At 36.8% G+C, this 25,446-nt stretch overlaps 1 long non-coding RNA gene and 1 pseudogene across 1 annotated transcript in view; both read left to right on the forward strand.

Annotated features, from left to right (window-relative positions):
• LOC143656895 (uncharacterized) overlaps window positions 1-19,105 on the forward strand; it is a 56,978-nt gene extending 37,873 nt beyond the window's left edge. Inside the window, exons 2-3 of the long non-coding RNA XR_013162622.1 lie at window positions 11,656-18,652; window positions 19,091-19,105. This is a non-coding gene — a long non-coding RNA (uncharacterized LOC143656895). The remainder of the gene's footprint in view (window positions 1-11,655; window positions 18,653-19,090) is intronic.
• Window positions 19,106-19,115: 10 nt separating this feature from the next.
• Window positions 19,116-21,287, forward strand: LOC143657794 (uncharacterized; annotated as a pseudogene).
• The last annotated feature ends 4,159 nt before the right edge of the window (window positions 21,288-25,446 follow it).

The raw sequence follows: 25,446 nt of genomic DNA on the forward strand, positions 1-25,446 counted from the left end.
TGTATTTTTCAGATTTTAGTCTTTTTGTTTTTAATTTTATCTTTCCAAATTTATACTCATCTTTAGATACCTCCATGTATCAAATGATGAGTATTTTCATTTACACACCATCCTGCCCAACTCCTAGTCTGAACCTTATCCCAAAATAGTTACATCATGAATCTTGTTTAATGTAATTAGTGTTTATATTATTTTTGAATAGATATAAAACCTTTATTGCTGTTTTGTAGGTTTTTTTCATTAAAAAATTATTCTGGAATGAGCTGTTGTTTTAATATGTCCTTTCCTTCACTCTCATTGCATCTAATCAATTATTATCCCTAATATGCAAAATAATTGTAAACTTTCTCCCAATCCTTTAATTTCAAGTTATAAGCTAATATATCTAAATTTTTTCACCTGACAATACTCCTTTTGTTAGCCCTCTCTGTTGTTACTTCACTGCTGAGTTTTGTGGACCTGCTGGGACCTACATTCTAGTGCACAATTTCTCATGCTTTTGCATATTCTTCTTTGAATTGGTTGCCCTAATTGAGCAGCCCACGGTCTCACAGTTTTACACTTTTTCCTTTGTAGTAACTTTTTTGCAATAATTTTCTTATCAGTTAGTTGTATATAGGTAGAGAATTGCTTATGAACCTAGATGTCTGCCTTTTTTCATTTGGTTTTCACTATTTTGGGGAATTTGACCATGTTAGAAAGACAGAAAACTCACATACTCATTTTTTTCTTAGAGTTTTATAAGCTTTCTCTCATGAAGTGTGGATGCTGATATCTGTGTTTATATTTATTATGTTTATATTTGTCATCTGTGTTTCTTTTCATGTAAACCTTGAATCTTCTGAACTTGCCAATATTTCTGAAATAGGGCAATGCCTAAACTGTATCCATTTTCACAATCTTCTCCTACATCTTCATTATGATACTAGTCAAGATTTTGTAATCTTTTCTCATGGGTCTGACTAGTATATTTTTTTCTCAGCAGGGTTCAGACCAGGATGCAGTGCCTCTTCAGGAGGCAGAGTGTTTTGGGTCTCTGGTTGTTCTTGAAGAATTGCATGAGAATTTTTATTAATATATGATGTAGTTGCTTAAATTAGGATCATGAGTCTATGTCTTTTGTCATCTCACCCCTGCAGGGACCCACAATACTGAGACTATCAGAGAGACAGATGGGTAGTGATGTGGCAAGAAAGTAGCAGTAGGATTGGAATTGTCATGAAACATTTTCAGTCTCAAAACCACCCATGAGCTCACATAGTTACTGAATTTAGGACACAAATGCTTTTCTACTATGCCAGTTTACCCATAGAGAGATTTCAATTCCTTGATTTACCTGAAATCGTGGCCTTAGGGGCCATGTGGTGATATTGGAGCTATGTTTATTCCCAAGTAGTTTGTGTGTTCCTGATCTCAGCAGTGCATGAATAACCTCACTTGTTCTATGGGGTGGCCATAGGCTCTACTGCATTAGTGATTTGTTCACAGTCACCTATTCCTGGGACTCCTTATGACAACAATATCCTGCATGGCCTTCTTTTAGATACTCACCTAGGTTTTAATAGTTTGAATATTGAAGCCAAATCTTGTTACATATCAAGAGCCTTGCAAAACCTGTGTTTTCACCAAAGTATGCACCACTAGTAATACATTTTTCTTAACTCTCTTGACCCAAATGTACTCCAGAAGGACAGGTATCACTTCTGCTTATCTGAGGATTGTATATCACATGTGGCATGTGAAAAGTCTCAAAAACTCTTTTGAAAGAATGGCAGATATTTTGATTTAGGCATTTGTTCTTTATTAATGCCCATTTTTTAGGAGTCATGTTGAGGGAAACCACTTGTAAGTATTTGAGGAACTCTGAAGAAGTCAGTTCCCAGTCAAGAAATACCAGCAATTAGTGGGGCAGTGGCTGGGAGTTTCCTGAGATAGTTTCATTGGTGATTAAACAAAAACCATTAATGTTCACTGTCACAAACTGAACTGGTGAACACCTGAACTGGTATAGCCAAGGATAGGACAAAAAAAAGAGAATTGTTTGATCCCAATTGTTTGAAATTTTCAGGACTTAAGACTATTTTCAGGTTAAAAATCTTTTAGGATATAATTTAAGCCATAGCAATGACAATGAATTTTCATAAATAAACAATTATAGAAGCATATTTTTGTCTCATGGTCTTTGGGGACCAATTAAATGAGTTCAAAGATTTTCCATTTTATTAAAATTATTTCCAGGCTTCATATCTAAAATAATTAAGAATATTTTTTGATTACTTAGTTTAAACTATGACTTCTATTGTGATTATCCCTTTTTAGCTATTTTAATAAACTGTTCAGATTTTTCAGTATTGTAGAATTTGTCAGGATAATATTGACATTTTCTGAATTCATCATATGAGGTCTTTAAACTTGTTAGAATTATTCTTTCAAGGAATATATCATAGACTTGAAGACCTTTGATTCTATTTCAAAGTTTTGAAAGATTGCTCTGTTGCCTATGATTGGGATATTTTAATCAAGATTCACACATTTCCATATAATTTTGTTCAATCTGAATACAATGTTTTTTAATTTGATGCAATATGTTAGACTCAAACTTCATACTTCTCATAAAGAGGGCCTGACTGATCACTCCCTGAATGCAGAAAAAATTATTTGTCTAAATCTTAAATAATAATTCATTGCTGTTATTATAAATAAACATGTTAATTGAATATCTTTATTGAGCTTATTTCAAATCACTCTACATCAACTATATTTTTTACCATTCAGAATAAGAAGTTGGTGAAAATACCACCTACATTTTTCAGATGAAGAAATTAGTTTTCCTTGGCACGAATAGGTCACATTTAGTGATGCTTGAATTTATCCTGGGGATGTACAAGCATGAGTTGCATTTGGCCACAGGGATCATTATATTCAGTCCTGGAATTCAGATACACTCAGTCTCAAAGTTCCATTGCTGTTTAGTAGCATGCCTATTTCTGGTGTATCTTAGCATTAAGTGTCCACCACCCATTGTAACAACTGCCAATTGTTGAGGTTCCCTAAGTGGTATATTGAAGGTTTCCAAGCTGTAATGGCCCTAAGAAACAATTTTTACTGCATACATAGGCTCTTCTAGATTGAAGTTTCTGTTTCCCAGGAGGAAACACTTTTACTAAGTTACATTGTAATTATTCCCCTGTATATGAGGCTGTGACATCAGGTTATCTGGGGCATTGCTCAAAAATTTCAGGCAATCCCATTAGGTCTTTCAGGTCAATTCCATTCCCCAGACTTAATAAATACTCTTTTACACCATTGCCATGTCTGTGAATCTCCACATTCTTGCCATTCCACTCAAATTCAGCAACTCATTTGAAATCTATTTGAGAAACAAAATAGGAACTTTTGAGATAGGTACTTTTAGCGATTAAATTTGAAAATATTCTTCTGCTGACATCTCTTCATAGAAGCTGAGGCATCATCCTTTATCCCAGTTCACTTCTTTACTTCTAACTTTGTGTTTAATTTCCATCCCTTGTTAAAGTATCACGAATTTTATGTCATTATTTATAAATAATATACTTTATCTTAGATAAAAATATATAATAAAAAGTATATAATATACTCCATCTAAAATCTGATCCAGGCTCTTTGAATTTCAACATGTTCTAAGATCTTTCATTCTGAAACTTGATGAGCAGTTAAAACATTTTTGAACTTTTATTTACAGCTGCTGACCTGTCATATACTTTTCAGTGCAAGTTGAGCGCAGAGTCCATACATCAGATTCTCTCCTCATCCCACCCTTCTCACCCTCTCCAATCTGAGTCTTTATTCCCATTAATTCATGGACATCAGTTATGATGATAGTAATATTTTCATCAATATAGCAGTTTTGTGAAATTTTTCACCCTCATCTTATTTCATCCTCAGCAGAATTTGAGTAATTCCTGCTTATGAAATCTTATTTTTTCTCCAGACAATTTTGACTGTTCTCACAGGTTAGATTCCCAGAACCTAATATGTAGGATATTTATTTGGAAGTGCTCTTGGGATAAATGTGGTGGAAAGGAGAGGAGAGATAGAAATCCTGGGCAGAGGGAAAACTGAATCTGCAGAGCAACTTTATTACTGACATGGCCCAGCATATGTGCAGTAAACTGAACTAGAATGACCATAACTACATACCCTGGTCTCCATTAATCACCCTGGGAGTGTATGACCTTATAGTGTGTGGTTTTCTGCAGGTGAGACACTCCTAAAATATCCAGACAAATAACAGACATTGTCAGAGTGTGGATAACATTCAGAAGCTGAGCAGGAAATTTTTCACAAAAGAAGGATTTTGGTGGACCATTTACATGTCCATCCAGTTCATCTCTTTTCTCACATGGATCTATTTATTCAGGGAGGTATACCCCAGGCCTCTCTTCCTGAAGAAATCTGCAAGAGGAAGTATATTTACACATAATGCTACCATGGCTTCATGTGTTCTTGGGGCAGATCAGTATACTTCTACCTTGTACATTCTAGATTTCCCTCACCACCACATGGCACCCCTTTCAGTCTTAGGTCTTACCCTTGATGGGTCAGATATCTTTGTCACAATGCCTTGCTCAGGCAGGTTTGCTAAATTTTCCATTTATTGACAACTTTTGACAGGAGAATATAGAGAGGTACCTAAGTAAATCATGTAGGTGCCAAACATATTCTTCCTTCCTCATGTAATATAACAGCATGCCTTCTTCCCCCTGATCAAGTTAATCACACTTCCCAAGATAGAGATCACTATTCTTGCCAGTCAGGCCCTGATCATAAACAGCAAGAAGTACCCAGCTGGGACTAAAGCAAAGAGTTCAATGGCAGCATTCTTGACCTTATGTCTTTAAAATAAATAATAGAATCATTTTATCAATCTTGTCAGTGTATTTGGTGTGTATTTTGGGCAGAATTTAATCATATTAATTTGACACACAACATATTAATATATTGAACCATATTCTTCATGTTTTTAAGTATATAAATTTTATTGCTCCTTTTTCAAATTGGCAAAATACAATGAATTGCCTTTTTGCCAGTTTTAAGCTGTTGTGCACCTTAAGAAAGAAAACTAGCAGACATCACCAAATGTCTTCTCAGCTGAAAGAGAAACCCTGCATATCATCAGTCCTTTCTTAAGTCAAGAGATCTTTCTCTAGATACCTTAGTTTGGTCATTTTATGGCCTTGAACAGTAGTGTTATAAATTAATAAATTAGCTTTATAAAATCCAAACCATTTCTGATATATTGCATTTCTAGCACAATTAACAAACTAAAACAGTTATTTGTACAAGAGTTGTAGACAGCAGTGGTTTGCAAAAGCCAAATATTTTTGAAATGGCTTTTTAAATGGATAAGAGGGTATTCTGGAAGACTTGTGAGGACCTTTATAGAGCAGGCTTACATTGTTTAAAGAGACTGTTGGAAGAAATGTGGACTCTAAAGATACTTCTGATTAAGGCCTTAGACAGAAATGGCATATCTGTTATTCCAAACTGGAAGAAAGGTGATCCTTGCTTTAAAGTGGCAGAGAATGTCACCAAATTGAGTCCTGGCTATGAATGGAAGGCACATTTTAAAAGCCACAAGCTAGGATACTTAGCTGAAGAGTTACACAAATGTGGAAAGTGTGGCCTGGTTTCTTCTTGCAGGTTATAGTGAAATGTGACATGAAAGAGGTAAGAAAACATCTGCACTCTTGTGTACAAAGAAACTAGGAATTGATGGTCTGGAAAATTCTGTGATTCCAGAAAGGGAGACCCAACATAAGAGTGCCTCATGTGAGGGTTGAACTGAACATGGAAATTGTAAGCTACTACAGAGAAAACAAGGATTGGGGATGGAATTATCCAGAGAGGATTGGTGGAAAGTCATATCAACTGATAGGTATGATCCCAGTATTCTGCCTAGAAAATCAACAAGGGTTGACTATTGATCAACAAGAGCTGTCTTTACCTAGCCAGTCTGCACTAAAAGGGACAGAAAAGGGACAGATTGAAGGAAAAATAACTTCAAAGGCAGAACCATGGAAGCTAAGGTCTAAAACCAAGAAAAATCAGGCCAGGAAAGCAGGCCTCCATGCATTTGGAGAGTGTGAGTTTGCCCTAAAAGCAGAGGGCAGGTCTTCTGCCTCAATGTTCAGGAAGAGTTTTGGTGACTGGGCCTTAGAAAGGGTGGAGCTTATTCCTTGTGGTTTGGGGAGAGCCTTGCTGCTACTCTATTTTTAAGAGGGGATTTAGAGTGTGCTCCAGAGATGGCAGAGAACCCAGGTGCTCCCGAAATGCTTGTTGAAGGTGGAAATAAGAAAATTCTGCTCTCCCAATTGTCCCCCAAGTTTGTACCCTTCACTTCAATGTTTGAATAGGGCAGTGTTTCTACTCTCTTAGAAAGGGTGGGACTGCTGCTTTCTAAAGCCCTGAGGATTAATGGCTCTCAGACTTTGAAATCTAATGTAGTTTGCCCTGTAGGTTTTTGAAACTGTTTGGGTCAGTGAACTTTATTGTCCTTGAAATCTTCCCAATGGAAATGATAATGGTGACCATATCACTGTGCCTCTTGTAAATATTGGCAATAGAGAACTTGTTCTGAGTTTTACAGGTCCAGAGCCAGGGGAGAATTTTGCCTTGGGACAGACTGCCTATAACTAAATTTGATGAGGTTTTTTTTTTTTAACTGGTTCTGACATTCTTTTCCATTTGTATTGTTATGAAGCTGCTTTAAGGCTTTGTGATATTGTAGTGCAGTGAGTGTGTTTTATATATGGAAAGAATATTTGTTTTCCCTGAGGGTCCAGAGGGTAGGATAGCTGAGAAAAGCCACAGTGATTTCTCTGGATGTGGAGACCAAATGTTTTGAGTCAGGAAGGGAGTGGAAAATCTCTGAAAACCATGAGCTGATGAAGATATAGAACTCAATGATTTTCATCTTATCTGTACAAAGAAGTTATTCTCTCAGAGCATATTTCATGTTCTTGTTTATTGGATTGGGGTTATTCCCAGGTGGAGAATAGGAGTCATGAGAGTTGTGTCTGGAAGTCAACGATAAGTCCAGGATCTAATACTTTCTTTCTATGTTCTCAATTTTGCTTACATAGTGCTTATCTTGTTGTGAGTATAAACTCAGAGGAAGACAATTCTTGCCGAGTTGTTGACTATGCAGCCACTGGGGAGTAAGGAATACTTCTTTTTACTGAAATTAACCAATTATTTTCAGCAGATGGGCATAAATACTTGTGCTAGTTTGAAAGGATTTATGTGCCCTAGAAAAGCCATGCTTGAATCCTAATCAATCTTGTAGGAGCAATAGTTTCTTCTAATCTCCATTCAGCACCATAGGTTGGAAACTTGATTAGGTTATCTTCATAGAAATGTGATCAATCATTTGTACGTATTATACTTGGTTAGATGGAGACATATTTCCACCCATTCTGTATAGATCTTGATTAGTTTAGTGGAATCTTTTAAAAGAAGAAGCATTTGGGGGAATGCTTCAGAATGACATAGCCACATGAAGCAGAAAAATGCCTCCCAAGGAACTTCATGAAGCAGGAGGCCTGGAGAAAAAGCTAGCAGACACCACATTTGCCATGTGCCCCACCAACTGAGAGAAATGCTGAATGTCATCACCCTCTTGAACCAAGTTATCTTTATCTGGATGCCTTAGATTGGACATTTCTATAGACTTGTTTTAATTTAGACAATTTCACAGCCTTAGAACTGTAAACTAGCAATTTATTAAATTCTCCTTTTTAAAAGCTGTTCCATCTCTGGGATATTGTATCCTGACAGCTAACAAACTAGAACAATATTCTAATCTCATTTAGAAGGTATTCAAGGATCTGAGCTAAAGTTATATTTATCCTGGCCTCTGGAATGGTGATTGTTCAAGTTTGCTGTTTAAATTTCCAACCTACAGTACTGATTAATAATTAGAACAAACTGTTGTTCTCACAACATTGGCTAGGATTAAAACATGTTTTTGCTTTTCTAGGGCACATAAATCCTTTCAAACTGGCACATTCCATCCTCTAGACCCTAAAAAGAGACATGTTTTCCCCATATACAAAATACATTCATTCCATTTCAATGTCAGAGAACCTTAAACCATTTCAGTAACATTACAAATACAATACAAGGTTAAAACCAGTAAAAGACTCATAAAAGTCAGATACAGCCTTGGACAGTTGTAAGGCAAAATTTTCTTCTGGGTCTGGACCTGTGAATCTCAAACAAGTTATCTGCAGCCAACATACAAAGGAAAAACCATCATAGGATATATGTGCCCATTTCCATAGGGAGGAAGGAATATATAGGTCACAGGACCCAAGCAGTCTAAAAAACCTGTAGAGCAAATTCCATTAGATTTCAAATCTGAGAGTCATTTATCTTTGAGGCTTTAGACAGCAACAGTCCCACTGTTTTTACAGGCCTATGCTTGCCTCTCTGAACTCAACCTTGGGAGACACTGGAAAGGCCACCTTTGCTCAGCTCCACCCTCTCTAAGCATCAGGGACACACCCAGCCTCACTGCAAGCTTTAAGGTACATATTCCACCTTTCCATGTGCTTGCAGCCCTGACCTCCCCAATCCCAAAAGACTGTGCTGCACCCCCTCCCAGGGCTGAGGCATCACCACTTTTCCACTGCAATGAGGTGGAAGGCCCATCCTCTTCCTTTGGGGTAAACTCACCCTCTCCATATGCTTGGAAGGGTCCACTCTCCTAGTCTGAGGCTTCTTGACTTTAGACCTCAGCCTCCATGATTCTATCTTTGAAGTTATTTTTCCTCCAATGTGTCCCTTCTCTGTCCCTCTCTGTTCTGACTGCCAGTGGTCCTTTTTACACAGCTCCTGTAACACTTTCATTGGCTTTCTGCAAAATTGTCTCAGATCATGTCCATTAGACATAAGAAGTTTCCACAAGTCTGTCTTGGATAACTTCATGTCCAATCCTGGCTTTCTCTGAAATAGCTGGTAGTTTCCACATTTGGTTAAATCTTCATGTGGGGCACTATTCTCTGGGGTCCCCCTTTCCAGAAGCTCAGAATTTTCCAGAAAATCAACATCTGGTTTCTGTGTACCCAAGAATTCAGTTTTCAGCTTATCCCTTACCTGTTGCATTTTACTATAAACTGTGAGGAGAAACAAGGTTGCACTTTCCACATTTAATTTGGAAATCTCTTCTACTAAATTACCAAGTTCATGGGTTTTAAAATCTGCCTTCCATCCAAATCCACAGATCAGTTGTGTCATATTATCTGCCATTTTGAAACAAGGACTACCTTCTTTGCTGTTTGCAATAACACATATCTCATTTCTGTCTAAGGCCTTATCAGAAGTATCTTTAGAGTCCACATTTTTACCAAGAGTCTCTTTAAAGCATTCTAGGCCTTCTGTATCAAGCTGCTCACAACTCTTCCAGAATCTTCCTCTTATCCATTTAAGAAGCCACTCCAACATGTTTGGTATTTGTAACTTGCAGCACCCCACTTCTCTGATGCCAAAATCTGTTCTACTTTGCTAGCTGACATGATGGAAAATACCAGAATCAAACGGAAGGCTTTTAAAAGGGGAATTTAATAAGTTGCTAGTTTACAGTTTTAAAGACTGTGAAGCTGTCCAGTTAAAATATGTCTATGGACATATTTTATGTCCAATCTAAGACGTCCAGTTAAAGATACCTTGGTTCAAGAAAGCTGATGATATTCAGCATTTCTTTCTCAGCTGTAAGGGCATATGGCAAACATGGTGTCATCTGCTGGCTCTCTTTCCAGACCTCTTGCTTCATGAAACTCCCTGGGAGGCATTTTCCTTCTTCATCTCCAAAAGTTGCTGGCTGGTAGACTCTGTGGTTCTCTCATCCTTCTGTCATGGTTCTGTACCTCTCCTCTTATTCTCAAAAGGGACCCTGTCTGATATGGCTCTTTTATATAGGATTCCAGCAAGCTAATCAGGACCCAGGTTGATTCATCCAATCAAGTTTAGCACCCACAATTGATTGAGTCATGTCTCTGTAATGATAATCTAATGCTTCCAACCTATGATAATGAATAGGGATTAGAAGAAACCATGGCTCTCACAAGATTGATTAGGATTAAAACATGGGTTTTCAAGGGCACATCAATCCTCTCAAACTGGCACAGTGATCATTCCTCAATAAGTAATCTTTCCAGCACAAGTTTGTTGCAGACTCCATTAAGACTCTGTATTCACTGGAGAACTGAGAGAGGTTTGTTCTCCTTCAGCCCATGTCCTCTTTAGAGAAATAATGTACTCATTGATCCTGTTAATGCCTGCAAATGGCTTAGATGTACAGTGAACTTAGATGATAGAATTGAGTGATAGTAGCAGATATTTATATTTGGTAGGAAGGCTGGTGTTCAACAAGTGAGTTCATCAGTACAGAGTTGCAGTTGATAAGGTGGAGGGTTTTACATTGTTGAGAGAATCAAATGTGAGGATTAGTTAATAGAAGGAAAAGAGGAATAATTTATTTTCCTCAAATCATAATTTCTTAAAGTTTTAATATTGTATATTTGTACACTTTTAAAACTTTCAAAATGGATCCCTAAAATTTTCCCTTTCTTTTGTTCTCATTGCTCTTTTCCCCTTATTTTAAGCAATTTATTCAAATTTTATAAACAGAAGCAATGAAAAGAATTGTTGTTCTTTAATGTCAGCTTGCATTCAGTAGTATAGTAGGTAGAGTAAAATTCATGGCCCTGAGAAATTCTGTGATGAATTGGAGAGACCAGAATGGCTTGAGGGCCTTCTTTTATTCTTGAATGTGAAGAGAAGGTGAAGATATTAAAGAGAGGATGAACATGGGTTTTGCAGATCCCAAGGAAAATTGAGTTTGAATGATCTCATATCCCTGGAATGGGCAGCTAGGATCTTCCTTCAGTATAGGAGTTTCAGGAGTCTGTGAAGTGAGCCACTGATCAATACTTGTATTTTATGATAAATACCTGAAGTTATGGAAAATTTACTGAGGCAGCATACACAGTTCCAACTTATCCATGATACCTATTCAGTTCGCTAGAATGCTATACTTAGGTGCAAAGTTTGCTGCCATTCTATTGAATAATATACCTGTATATTATGTTCAGATGGAAAGTACTTTACACATAAGCTCATTAGATCTTTCAAAATTTCCAACTGTTTGTGAAATGATGTCATAGATGAGAGACAACAGATCACCTGGGGCAGTAATATAACTATAGTTATAAAAGTGGCAACCCATGGGTATTCATTGTCCTGTGATGAGTCTGTGTATTTACTTGAAATAGGCAGAAAATTTTTTTTTGTTATAAATGTTTAAGTGCAAATTATACCTCACCATATGCAAGTTATAATGACCAGTTTATTTGGAAATGTCAAGGTTATATTAGACCATGTGTTTTTGAGATTTTTAAAAATTATTGAGTCAAATAATCAGTGTGTATATGTATGTGTCCATACCTGTGAAAGACGGATTGCTCAGTACTGAGAATCATCTCACTTGAAAGGCAAATGCAGTTTGAGATTTCTGCAATAGTTACCAATTCCTCAGTGCTATGCTCCCAATCATTGTACTCTGAATATTGGCAGATGGCCCTTTTTGAACACTTGTATCTCTGATGTTTTTAGGAGTTAGTGAAATTGAAAGATGTAGTTATAAAATTCACTCAGGCAGAGTGGGTCATGATGGATTCATCCCAGAGAAGACTGTTCAGAGATGTAATGCTGGATAATATCAGTCATCTGCTCTCTGTGGGTGAGTATGAAACTTACCTATCTAATCCTCTTAAGAAGTGTCAAGGACAGCTTGTGTACATTGTTTTAGATTTTACTTTTTATTCACATTCTATGTTATTTCATAACATTAAAAACTATCTAAGATTTTTGTCTCTTTATTTACTGCTTACATCTAGTTTTTCCCCTGACTAAAATACAATCCTTGTGAACACAAATTCCATGTATTTTTTTATCCATTTTAAACACTCAGCACAATGTTGAGAATACAATGAGTATTTTCTATAAGGATAAATAAGGAGATCAAATATGCCATAAATAATTATTATGCTCTAGCGATTTTGTGTGGATTCAGATGATAGTAATAACACAACAGACATATCATTTTCCACATTAACTTAGAATGTTCCAAGGTAACTTATTGTATTACTCAGGGTTCTCCAGAGAAACGGAGCCAACAGAAGATACCTATAAATATGAGATTTTATAGAAGTATCTCACACCAACTATGTGGATGCATGAGTCAAAATTTTATAAGGTAGGCACTAGCTGGAAACTCCAATGAAGGTCATCATTGAACTCTTCAGGAGGTTCTGGCTGGCTGAAGAAGACATGGAAGTTCTCCCTTCTCCCTTAAAAGTCTTCAACAAATTGAATTAAATCCATCTAATTTAATTTAATCTCTTTGTGGAAGATGTTCCTTTATTTGATAATAGATGTAATTAGCCATAGATGCAATAAACTAAGTAATAATTTAGTAAACCACCCTTCAGTTTATTAAGCAGCAATGAAATTTCTTTGAAGTAATGTTAATGCCAGTGCTTACATGACAAAAAAACTGGTCACCCTCACTTGGCCAAATTGACATATGAACTTAACCATGACAGTTTTTTTGAATTCTTTGTGAAAATCATAATGAACTATTATGGAAATCTAGAATTTTTCTTGCCTGAAAATACAGAGTGTTCTCCCATCTGTTCTTAAGCTTGTCTTAGCAACCAGAAGTTCTCACTGTATTTGGGCACAAGATCAAAATTTAACACTTTGATGGTGAAAACTGGTCAATATTCTATGTTCCAGCTACTTTACCCCAGGCTGAACTTCAACAGTTATATTCTTTTTTAGTCATGATAGTGGTTTGAAGCTGTATGTACTGCAAAAAAAGAATATTCTTAACTCTAATCCATTCCTTCACATGTGAACAATTGTTTGTATTGACTTTTGATGAGGTTACTTCAGTTAAGTTGTGTCCTTTCTCAAGCAGCATGGGTTTTCATCTATTACTGGAGTAATTTATAAGAGAATAAAATTCAAAGAGAGAGAAAAGAGCCATAGGCATAAAAATTTGAAGTTGATGAAACCTTGAAGAAAAGAAAGAAACCAGGAGACAGGATCATGTATCTCACCATATGGCAAGCTAAGGAACAATGGTTTCCAGTTGTGAGTCTCAGAAAGCCACAGTCTTGGGGAGAAAATGTTGCTTTGATGATGCATGGATTTGAATATTTTCCAAGGCTCAAAACAATAAACTAATAAATTTCCATTTTTAAACCAACCCATTATATGCTATTTGCTTAAGTAGCCTAGGAAACTAAAGACAGAGTTTGGCCCAGGCATCTGGTGTGCTTTTGTTGCATATATCACAAATGGCAATACAACTTCAAAATGGAGTAATTGGTTGAGGCTGGAAGGATTGTGAGGTTATTTATAGAAATGGCTTAGATATCTTTGAAGAGAGCATTCAAAGACATTTGGATGTGAAAGTTATTTCCAGTAATGCCCTAGAAGGAAATGATGTATTATGGAGACAGGAGGAAAGATGATTCCTGTCACTATTGAGTTCTGATACTGTGTCGAAGACAGATATTCCTTTATCAACTTGGATATTTAACTGAGGCCATTTCCAAGATAAGCATGGGAAGTTCAGAATTCTAATCACCACTTATGTTAAAATGTGAGAAAGAATGTGATAAACTAAGAACTGAAATCATGGGCTTAAAGAAACCAGATATTACTAGTTTAGAGAAACTGAAGCTTCTGTAAAGTGAGCCCCCAGAGAAAAGCCCTTCATGTGAGGGTTTAATTAAACATGAGAAAAGTTAGCAATTCTGTTCTACTCAAGATTGGAGGTGCAGTTATCCAGGAAAGATTTGCAGAATGTTGTTCTGTCTGATGGTTTGGATCTCTGTGTACAACATTCACAACTGACAAGTTGTTTGCAAAATCTGCCTGAACAACCACTGGCAGCCTTGATGAAAAGGGACAGATTGTAAGAAAAATCACTTCAATGGTAGAGCCGTTGAAGCTGAGGTCTGGACCAAAGACATCCCAGCAATATATGTAGAAATTGTGTGTGTTGGCCTCACCACATGTTGAGTACCACCCCACTCTTTCAGATGGTGGAATCAGATCCCATTGAGATTGTAGATTTTCTCTCTGTCACCTCACTGTTCTGAGAGGTTTGTGACTATTCCCCAAAGCTTTCAGAATCAGACTACAACCCCAAAGTCCTGAGATGTTGGAGGTTTCAATCCAGTGTTTACAGAGATCATGGCTGTTGCTCAAGCACTTGGGAAGGTTGAAATTTCCACTTCATCAATCTTCGAGGACAAAGTTTCATTATGTATGTGATTCTCAGAACTTGAAATGTAACAGAGTATGCCATGCAGGGTTTGGAACCATAACCTGTGCTTTCCTTTCACCTACCAATCAAATGGAAGTGTTTATTTTATGCTTGCCAGTCCATTGTACATTCTTCTCTATATTTCACAGGTACACAAGCAGAGGGCACTTGTGCTACAGGACAGACCACACCCATAGCCAATTTTGATTAGACTTTGTACTAAGCATTGCTTCTGAAATGGCTCAAATTTTGGGAGGATATTTTAATGGAATGAGTATATTTTGCCTATAGAGAGAACAGGTCTTTCTGGGTTGGAGAGTGTGGAGTGTGGTGGCTTGAAATTGTATGTACCCAGAAAGCATTTTGTCAGTTAAAATCCATGCCTGTGCTTTTTTTAAAGCTATGCTTTTATACCAACTGTAAATATCACCATTTGGTGGGTTACTTCAGTTAAAGAGTGTACCACCCAAAAGAGGATGTGTTTTAATCCTATTACTGACATACTTTGTGAGAATTTTATTAAGAGAATAAAATTCATACAGAAAGAGAAAGCTATCTGAAATAAGCTGAAATTATGAAACCCAGAACAGAAGGAAGAGACCAGGTGGTGCTGCTTGTGTCTTGACATATGACAGGCTAAGGAAACAGGGTCAGCAGATGCCAGCTCCAGAATGCCATAGTGTTGGGGAGAAATCATTGTCTCAACTGTACTTTGATTTGGACAGTTTCCTGGGTTAAAAACCATGAGCAAATAAATTTCCAATTTTAAGCTAACCACTTCCATGCTGTTTGCTAAAGCAGCATAAGCTAGAACATCACTGTGCCCAATCGAAAATATTTTGTACTCCTGAAAAGCCATATTTTAATCTTGATCCAATCTCATGGAAGCATCTGTTTATTTGAATCCTACAATAGTTTAGGCTGGAAATTTTGATTATATCATCTCCATGGAGATGTGACTCAACCCATTCCAGGTGGGACTTGATTAGTTTACTGGAATCCTTTAAAGAGAGAATCAGAGAATCAGGAATCACAGAAACATCAGAGCCAACAGAAACTTCACAGTAGAGCTGACAGTTGAAGGTACATGGAGAATAGGGATGCAGATATTTGGAGATGCTTGGAGTCCAACAGTTGTTGTATAAGAAGTTAAGCAAGGCAAAACCTGGATAGAACCAAGGGAAGCCAAAAGATGATAGCTAGACCTGGAGAAGTAAAGTGAGGAACACTCACTGGATCAATGACTGAGAGCAATAGAGCCTGGAGCAAGGAACCAGCAGGTGCCAACCACATGATTACCCAGCTAAAAGAGGTGTTCCAAACACCTCTGACTTGAAGAAATGATGTGCATGTCATTCCAAAGTGGAAGGAAACTATTCTTTGTAGATGGGAGGCAGAATTTGAAAGTGATGAAACTGGATATTTAGCAGAAAAAATTTCCAAATTGATTATGGAAAATACAGCATGCATGGCTCTTCCTTGAAGGTTATAGTAAAATGTGAGGAAAAAGAGATAATTTGAGAACTGGACCCTTGGGTACAAAGGAAATGAAATTGGTGTCCTGGAAAAGTTTTGGTTTCCACAAAATGAGACTACTGTTAATTGGGCCCCACATGAAAATTTATCCAAGCATGGAAGTAACTCAGACATTACAGGACAAGCAAGAATTGGAGATGAATGTCCAAAAAGGACTTGTGAAATTTCCTTTTGTCTGATCACTTGATCCCAGTATATTTCAGAGAAAATGAACAAAAGTACTGTGGAATCTGTACTTGTAGGAAAAATCACTTCAAGGATAGAGCCATTGAAGCTGAGGTCTAGACCAAAGCCATCTCAGGCAAGAAGGTGGACCCAACAATATATATAGAAAGGGTGTGTTTTGGCCTCACCCCATGTTGAGTGCCACCCCACTCTTTCATATGGTGGAATCAGAAACCATTGGGATTGTAGAATTTCTCTTTGCCACCTCACTGTTGGTATAAAGGGGATAATGTAGAGGGAAAATGTCTTCAGAGGCAGAACCATGTAAGCTAAAGTCTGGAGACAGGAAAACTTGGGCCAGGAAAGTGGGTTCATCCATACATGTGGAAAGGGTGCATTTGACCTGGAAGCAGAGGGCAGACCTTCTGCTTCATTGTTCAGGAAGAGTTGTGCCACTTCAGGCCTTAGAAAGGGTGGAGTCCATTAACTAAGGATTGGCAGAGGCCTGGCTGACACACCATTGTTCTGGAGGGGTTGATGATGTGCCACCAAGATGGCAGAGATCCTGGGTTTTGCCCCAGGTATGGAGAAGGTGAAGCTGAGAAAAAGATGTTGCTCCTAAAGAATTTCAGTTTTGCAACAAATCCAGCATTTAGAGAGAGAGCAGGGCCACTTCATAGGCCCTTGGAAAGGGTAGGAATACTGCTTTCTAAAACCCAAAGGATATATCCCTCTCAGAATTTTAAATCCAATGTAGAATGCATGTGGGTTTCCAGAACTGTATGAGTGCAGTGACCCCATTTTATTTTTTTATATCTCCCTATAGCAATGGAAACATGTATCCTATGACTGTCCTGTTTTTGGATGTTGGCAGCAGATAACTTGCTCTAAATTTCACAGGTCCAGAGCCAGAATAGAATTTTTGCCTTAGAACAGACCATGTTTGTAATTGACTTTGTTGATAATTTTTACTGGCTTTAACATCTTACTGTATTTGAATTGTTACTGAAATGGTTTAAGGCTTTTGTGATATTGTGATGGAGTGAATGTGTTTTATGTACTGAAAACTCATGTCTTTTTGGGGGCCCAGAGGTTGTAGTGTGCCAGTTTGACAATGTTATATACCCCAGAAAAGCTATGTTTTAATCCTGATCCAATCTTGTGGGAGCAGCTATTTTAATCCTGATTCAATAAGTCTAGGTTGGAAATTTTGATTAGATCATCTCTATGGAGATGCAATTGTGGGTTTGACTTCTGATTAGACAGAGATGTGACTCAACCCATTCCAGGTAGGTCTTGATTAACTTACTGGAACCTTCTAAAAGAGGGAATATTATGGAGAGAATCAGAAATGACAGAAATATCACAGCCAACAGAAATTTCACAGTGGGTCTAACCCAGATGCAGACACATGGAGAATAAGGATGCAGATATTTGGAGATGCTTGGAGCCCAGTACATGATGCCATAAGATGATAAGCAAGGCAGAACCTGGGTAGAACCAAGGGAAGCCAAGAGATGAAAGCTAGCCCTGAAGAAGCAAAGTGAATAATATCCACAGGAACAGAGGCTGAAAACCATTGAGCCCAGAAGCAAGTGACCAGCAGATGCCAGCCATATGCCTACCCAGCTGACAGGTGTTTCTGATGCATTGGCTTTTTTTGAACAAAGGTAATCTTTCGTTAATACCTTAAGTTGGACACTTTCATGTCCTTAGAACTGTAAACTTGTAAATTATTAAATTCGTCTTTATAAAAATATTCCAGTTCTAGTATATTGCATTCCAACAGCTTGCAAACTACACAATCACCTTCACTAGACTTCATGATAATATATTGTTAAGTGCACAGAACCCAAAATTGCTCATATTTTTCCCCATAAACAGGATATCAGGTCTGTAAATCAGATGTAGGTTCAAAGTTGGTTCAAGGGGAGGAACTGTGTGAAGAAGGAATTAGATTTTTGCAAAACCAGAATTCAGGTGAGCACTTCCTTGGAACATGTATTTAGGACAAGGAGGAACCTTGTCAATGAATGACTCAAATATCACCTGCAGATTTCTGCAAGTTATGTTTTCTGAAATGTACATGTACATATTGGAGAAATTTCCTCAGTTCAAAGTATCAAATACTTATCAATCTGTATTTAAATGTCATTGGCTGTGGCAAAATAGATGTCTATGGACAATAGGATTTAAACTTTCACTTGTGGCCCTTCTCTCATTCTTGGCTTCTATGCGTTTCCCTCTCTTTACCTCCCCAACATATTATTTTTGAAATAATTTTTCTTATAATGAAGTCTTGAAAATATTTTCTAATCAATGGTGTCATATAAAGGTTTCTATTACCTCAAGTAATCCTTAATTTGATATTCTTTCTCAGATTACTGTCATTTTAGAAACAGTTATATGGCTATGTGTGCTGCTTCAACATATTCATCTTCCTATATGCTGGTCTAGAAATTAATTGGTTTTTCAGTTCTTTCAGGCAGGGAAGGTAGTGTTAAAGAACAAGATATGCTATCTGTGCATCATATGTGCAAAAATGACATCTCTACCATCATGTCATTGGTAAGCATTATGGCTGTAACCCTGGTCTTCCAAATAGATACCTGGAAGTGGAATAAATTAAAACTTCAGTGCAATCACTTAACTGTAAGTTGGTTTAAGTGTGAATCCAGGAGAAATCTGATAATTTGAATATAGAAAACAATTGATTTGAACATAATAATATAACCTTCCTTATATATGAAAAGATAATTCTATAAATATGGCTCATATACTCAATCTCTGAAACATTATAAAGTCTTCAAGACTGATTAGAAAGTTCTGCAGTGGAGAAGCTACAAAAGAGTAGATCTCTGTACATGCAGAAGAATAAAATGATTCATAAATAACATGGGAAATATTTGAATTGGAGATTGTCATCAATTGGTTAGTTTTGAATTCAGATGTATATGGAATCATATCTATGGACAAACCTCTTACATTCTCTCCTCTACTTCCTAGAAGCAGAATTCTCATACTCTAAAGAATGGTGTTATATGTCATAAATTGCGAGAAGATTGTACTTATCATTCCAGAGTGATTCAATATGTATTAAATCACAAAGGAATGAAGTCCTACTTCAGCAATCTATTTGGAAAAGCCCTCAATGATTTATCATCTTTTAATCAACAACAGAGTTTTCACCCTGAATTAAGTCATATGAATGTCATCTAATTGAGAAATCCTTTGTTCAAAATTCTGGCCATACACATTACAATGGAACTCATGTCAGAGAGGAACCCTGTGATGATCATCTATGTCAGAAAACCTTTACTAATATTACGAATTGAGGCAAAATGAGAGAACTCACACTGGAGAGAAACCATATGAATGCCATCTATGTGGGAAAGCCTTCAGGTTTTCTTCTAATCTTTGAGTACATGAGAGAATTCACATTGGAAAGAAACCCTATGAATGTATGTCAGAATGTCTTCACCCATTGTTCTAACTTTAGAAAACATGACAGAACTCACACTGGAGAAAAAATCATATGAATGTCATCTATGTAGGAAAGCCTTTAGCAATTATTTTAACCTTAGACAACATGAGAACACTCATACTGGAGAGAAACCCTATGAATGTCATCAATGTGGAAAAGTATTCAGTTTATCTTCTTATCTTAGAGTGCATCAGATGATTCACACTGGAGAGAAACCGTATGAATGTCATTTATGTGATAAAGCCTTCACTCATTCTTCTAGCTTTAAACAACATGAGAGAACTCACACTGGAGAGAAACCATATGAATGCCATCTATGTGGGAAAGCCTTCAGCCATTATTTTAACCTTAGATGACATCAGAACACTCATACTGGAGAGAAACCCTATGAATGTCATTTATGTCAGAAAGTCTTTGCCCAGTATTCTAACCTTACAAAACATAAGAGAAGTCACACTGTAATGGAATCTTAGGAATGTGATCTATGTGGAAAAGCCTTTACTCAACATTTTAACTAGAGACAAGTAAGTGCCTTTATCCTTAGCATTCAGCCTTACCTAAAATACAATATGCTTTCAGAGTTCCCAGGTGAAAGAGCTCAAGTGCAAAAATTGAATTCAAATATAGTACTGTATCCATAGTATCAGTATTAGTTACCTCCTTAACTAAATTCAAACTTAGTATCACAACTTTGATTGATGTCGACCTACGTAGAGTTTAGTCTCTAAATGGGATTTAATCTTGTCTTCCCTTAATGACATGGTATTGACAGAGTAATTAAACAGATTTTGAAATAATTATTGAATGTATAGATTTTATATATAAAATTGTAATAACAGTGTAAAGAATGCCTGGTCTATTCAAAATCCCAATGTTTATACCTTCAACACATTTACCCCTTAACACAAAATACACCAGTGCATGTTTCCTCAAAACGGGAACACTCTCCTACATAACAACACAAACCCAAATCAGAAAATGAAAATATCCAATCCAGAGCTCATTTTTGAATTTTATCTATTGTCCTTACAGTGGGAAAATGTTTCCTTGTCCATTTAAGCTCATGCTTTTTCAAATTGGAATTGTTCCTGAGACATTCCATCCTATACTTGACAGATTGGCAAGTACATACGATGCTAACTCAAACCTTCCCACAGCTCTCTCCTGAACAGACACAGGCCTGAACTCCAGCAGCAGACCCCAGACTGATGCTGTCCTCTCCTCAGTTCATCCCATCCAAAAGGACCTGAAATCCACCTACTCCAACCCTAGTGATGTCAACTTGATAACTGGATGAACTTTTACATACACATGGAAAAATAGTTTCCTCATTATAATAAAAATGAAATTTATGGGGCTATATTGTACAGCATCTATGTCATTGTCCACACCCAATATTATAGGACACCTAAAATTCCTAATAATCCATAAAACTCTGCTATTTTCTCACAAAAGATACATTGTCTTTAGGAAACATGAAGATTCATAAAGTCCAATTAGAAGGTGTATGAAATAAGTAGTCTATCCAATTACTTATCAAATACAAAACCTTTCACTATTTCCTAATTTTGCTATTTTTCCTTAATCATTCACATATCTCTTCCCTCCATTGAGAAAGTATAGAGCATAATGAAAGAGAATGTTCATATATGCTGACTCTCACATTGCAGATTTTGTATTAACATCTTTGTTTATGCAATTTTTGTAATTAACATAGAAAACGATTTTTTTTTTTGTATTTTAAGGATGCTGAAAAATCATCCTAAATATTTTTCAGGTGATCTTGAATGGATATTCTAGATCTTACTTTTCCATTTTCTGTATTCTTCTCCCATACCAGTCCTAAGACATTTCTTGATTGAATTTACATCATATGAAAAGCCATAAAATTATGTCTTTTTTCAGGAAGAAGAAAAATTTAGGGCATGTAAAAAGATAAAGCTGCAAACAGAGCAATGGAGGTTGGTAGACACTGCTCAGAATGGAGCACCAAGAATCAGATCTTTGGCATGGGTAATTTTCCTGCAACTGTGTTATACCATTTCCTAGATTCTACTGTTCAATATCAAGAGTTTCTTCAGGTAAATCTTTACATAGTCATCTAACCAGGATTCATGTCTCACCTTGAATCTTGTCATGGGATTCACCAGATCAACCTTGCTGACATGGGGAAGTTCATATAAGTACAGGTATATCAACCAGTTTTCAGACAAGTCCACAGAATCCTATAAGTTGAAATTAAATTGAATAATAGTGGTCCTATAAGCTTGCAATAAAAATCTCTAAAATGGAAGATGGTGAAATAGTACAGAGTTTCCATCAGTAAAAACTCCTAGAAGACAAGTAAAAACTGTCCAAAACTGCTATTCTGGGCTCAAAAGATCAGTGGAGTACCATGCTGGAGAAAGCAAAAGAGAAATTGTGATGGAGAAACTGTACTGAAAAACTCACTTGACTGTGCCTATTTGCACTTACTCCCCACTCTTGAGTCTAGTAGTTTCTGGTCAGCCCAGTTCCTCTATGTCAGAATGCTGTGTACTGGAATTTGTGAAATCCCTTGCCACATTGGGAACAGAGTGACATGGTACAGTTCTGATACATTTGTTGCTCAACAGAATTTGGCATCTTGATCCCACGGCCTTGCCCCATTCCACACAGGAACCCATGGTGCCTGGAGTACTATTGTTTACTCAAAAAGAAACTGCCTTGAATGACTCAATTGGTCATGTCTCACGGTGCCCGTGTTCAAACCCCCAAAACAAAAGCTTCTGATAAGCCTACTTCCTGCCTAGTGGGCTACTGCAGACTGAAAAGTTTGGGGAAGTTATCACCCTGCCAAGAATATAGGTGGATGCAGCAGAGCCTGGCCCAGGAGTTGATCTGGAAAATTGGATTTCTAGGTCTCCTTTTGGTCCTACCCAGGCAGGTTCCTGAAATGTCATTATTTCCAACTGCCATAGAAATAGAGCAGACTGAGTACTAAAATGTCTTGCCTTCATTTTTTCCAAGTTGTGCCATCTGTGAAGGCTTGAAATGTGCTATCTTGGGTAGTTGTTTTCCTGGTCCTCTCTAAAAGTCCCTTTGAAATTCTTTTGTACCCCCTGCATGTGGCCTTGGCCCTGTTTTGGCTGGGAAATACAAACACAGTGACATATAAGAGCTGTAACAGAACCCCATCAACATCAAAATCTTAGACAACAGAGGGAAACCAGTCTTCAGAATCTCAACAACTTAATGGCCCAAATAACAAGCACAAAATTATGAGCCATACTAATAAGCAAGAATATGGCCAGGTAAAGGAAGAAATTTAAAAGAGAGATGTAAAAACTGGAACAACCGCTCACAGATATTCAAGCAAATCTCCTAAACCATTTCAGAGATGAAGAAAAATGTGTATTAAAGGATATTAAGAAGACACTGGGTGAGCATGTAAGAAGAAGTTGAAAGCCTGGAATAAAACTAACAGAAAGGCACAATAGATGAAATTAAACATATGTCAGAGGAAAACAGCATCAGTTTTGAACAGGCAAAAAAAAAGAACTGGTAAGGATTAGTCCTGTAAGGTAGGACATCTGTAAGAAAATGAGAAAAAAATACATAGCGATAAGAATGGAAAAATCTAAGCAGCATCTCTGGGAATTGAATGATAACATGGAACTCAAAACATACATTAAATGGATTTCCCAGAAGGAAGAGAAGGGAAAAGAGGCAGAAAGTATATTCAAGGAAATGGCAAAAAAATATTCCCAAGTCTTATCAAAGACAATGATGATTCAAATGAATTAAAATCAAACAGTATAAACCCTACTAAAACCACTCTGACACACATACTAATCAGAATGTCAACTTGCAAAGATAGAGGATTTTGAAAGCATTAAGAGAAAAGCAATTCATTACATACAACAGAATTGGAATTAAATTAAATGCCAACAGTTCTGTAAATAAACTCACTACTGTTCCCTATTCATGAGACATGTCTTCCAATGGTATAAGCCTCTGTAGCACTGTGGGACATGATGTCCAGGGATAATCCTTGCTTTGTCCATGAGTTGAGAGTGACTAAAAGTGGAAAAAGAAATGAAATAAAATGCAGTTTCAGTGGCTAAAACTTTCAAATTGGGTGAGAAGTCATTCTGGAGGTTTTCTTAAGCAAGTTTTAGCCAGATATTTCACACTACCACACTATGCCACAGTGCAAACAACAGTGTTCCTGTAAGCTCTAGGAAGTGCCTTTATGCTCTGTCTAAGTCTTTGTAAAGATTTGCTTGGTAAGTTTATTTTCTCAGAAAATTAATTCCTCCAGATTGATGATAGGCAAGGTAAGTCCTGATATCCATAAGTACCAGTCACTCCATGAAAATAATCAGATTAATTCATCTATCCCAGAAATCCAATACCCCTATCCAGCATGAAATAATTAAAATGGCCCTTACTCAGGTAGGCATGAAGGATGAAAATAAGTGAGAAGAAAGAGGTGTAATTGAGAAGTTAGAATTCTGTAAATGACTGTGATTACTTACTCATTATATGGACATTTCTTTATAGATTATGATGTTTTAGAATAACCAGAAGGAAGTACCTGAAGTTGTGGAACTGAAATCCAGTAGCTCTGATCTCTGAAAATGATAAGTATATTGCAAAGAAATAGTTGTCTGTGTTTGTATGGATCAACTTCAGAATGTTTTATTTTGTTCCACTGACTCTCTATTATAATATGTCAATACTACACTGTCTTAACCTACCTCAATTGTGAGTCTTAAAATTGTATAGATTGCAATACTAGTGGTCAGTAAGAAGGAGGGATAATATGCATGAGATGTTTGGGGTTTTCTTTTACCTTTAAATTTCATTTTCTAGAGTAATGCAAATGTGTTAAATATGATCCTGTTGGTGAATACACATCTGTATGATGATACTGTGAACCATCTATTTTATACTTTGAATGGCCTTTATGGTGTGTGCAGCTATCTTAGTAAAAATATAGGGAAAAAAATTAAGTGCCTATTTCTTTTCAGAAACCATGGAAGTGAGGTGGTACTGGTATGATATATTTAAACTACTGAAAGAGAAAATATTCCACCCAAGAATTCTTCAACTGGCAAAACTCTTCAAAAATGAGCGAGAGTTCAAAAATATTCACTAAAAAACAGAAACTGAGAGAATTCATTAGCAAGACTCCTGACCTGGAAGAAATATTAAAAGGCATTTATGCCAGTTGAATAGAAAAGACAAAGGAGAGAGGCTTGGAGGAGACTGAGACTTGAAGATTATCAGTAAGGGTCCCTTAGAGGACCAAAAAAAGAAACAATAGGACATATTAAAGCCAAAGGATAAAATAGTTGAAGTATTATCTAAAGAGTAGGAACACTGTGTATTAATGTGTTAAACTCTCCAATTAAAATGCACAGATTGGAAAAATGGATTAATGAATGATAAGTTCATGTAGACTCACCTTAGACCCAAGGATAAAAGTAGATGAAAGACTGGAAAACTTATTCCATGCAGACAGTAACCACGAAACAGCTAAGGTATCTATATAATATTAGACAGGATAAACTTTCAGTACAAAAAGTTTATGAGACAAAGAACATTATATATTAACAAAAGGGGCAATCCACCAAAAGAAACAAAGAATCATAAATGTTATGTGCCTGTATTAGTCAGGATTCTGGAGAGAAACAGAATCAACAGGGGCACCACAAATATAAAATTTATAAAAGTGTCTCACATGATCATAGGAACACAGAGTCCAAAATCCAAAGGCCAGGCTGTGAAGCCAATGATTCCAGTGGAGGATCTGGATGAACTCCATAGGAGAGGCTCACCAGCTGAAGGAGGAAGGGAGCCTGTCTCTTCTGAATCCTCCTTAAAAGGCATC

The sequence above is a fragment of the Tamandua tetradactyla genome, chromosome 15, assembly GCF_023851605.1.
Source record: "Tamandua tetradactyla isolate mTamTet1 chromosome 15, mTamTet1.pri, whole genome shotgun sequence".
In the NCBI taxonomy this organism is placed as follows: Eukaryota; Metazoa; Chordata; class Mammalia; order Pilosa; family Myrmecophagidae; genus Tamandua; species Tamandua tetradactyla.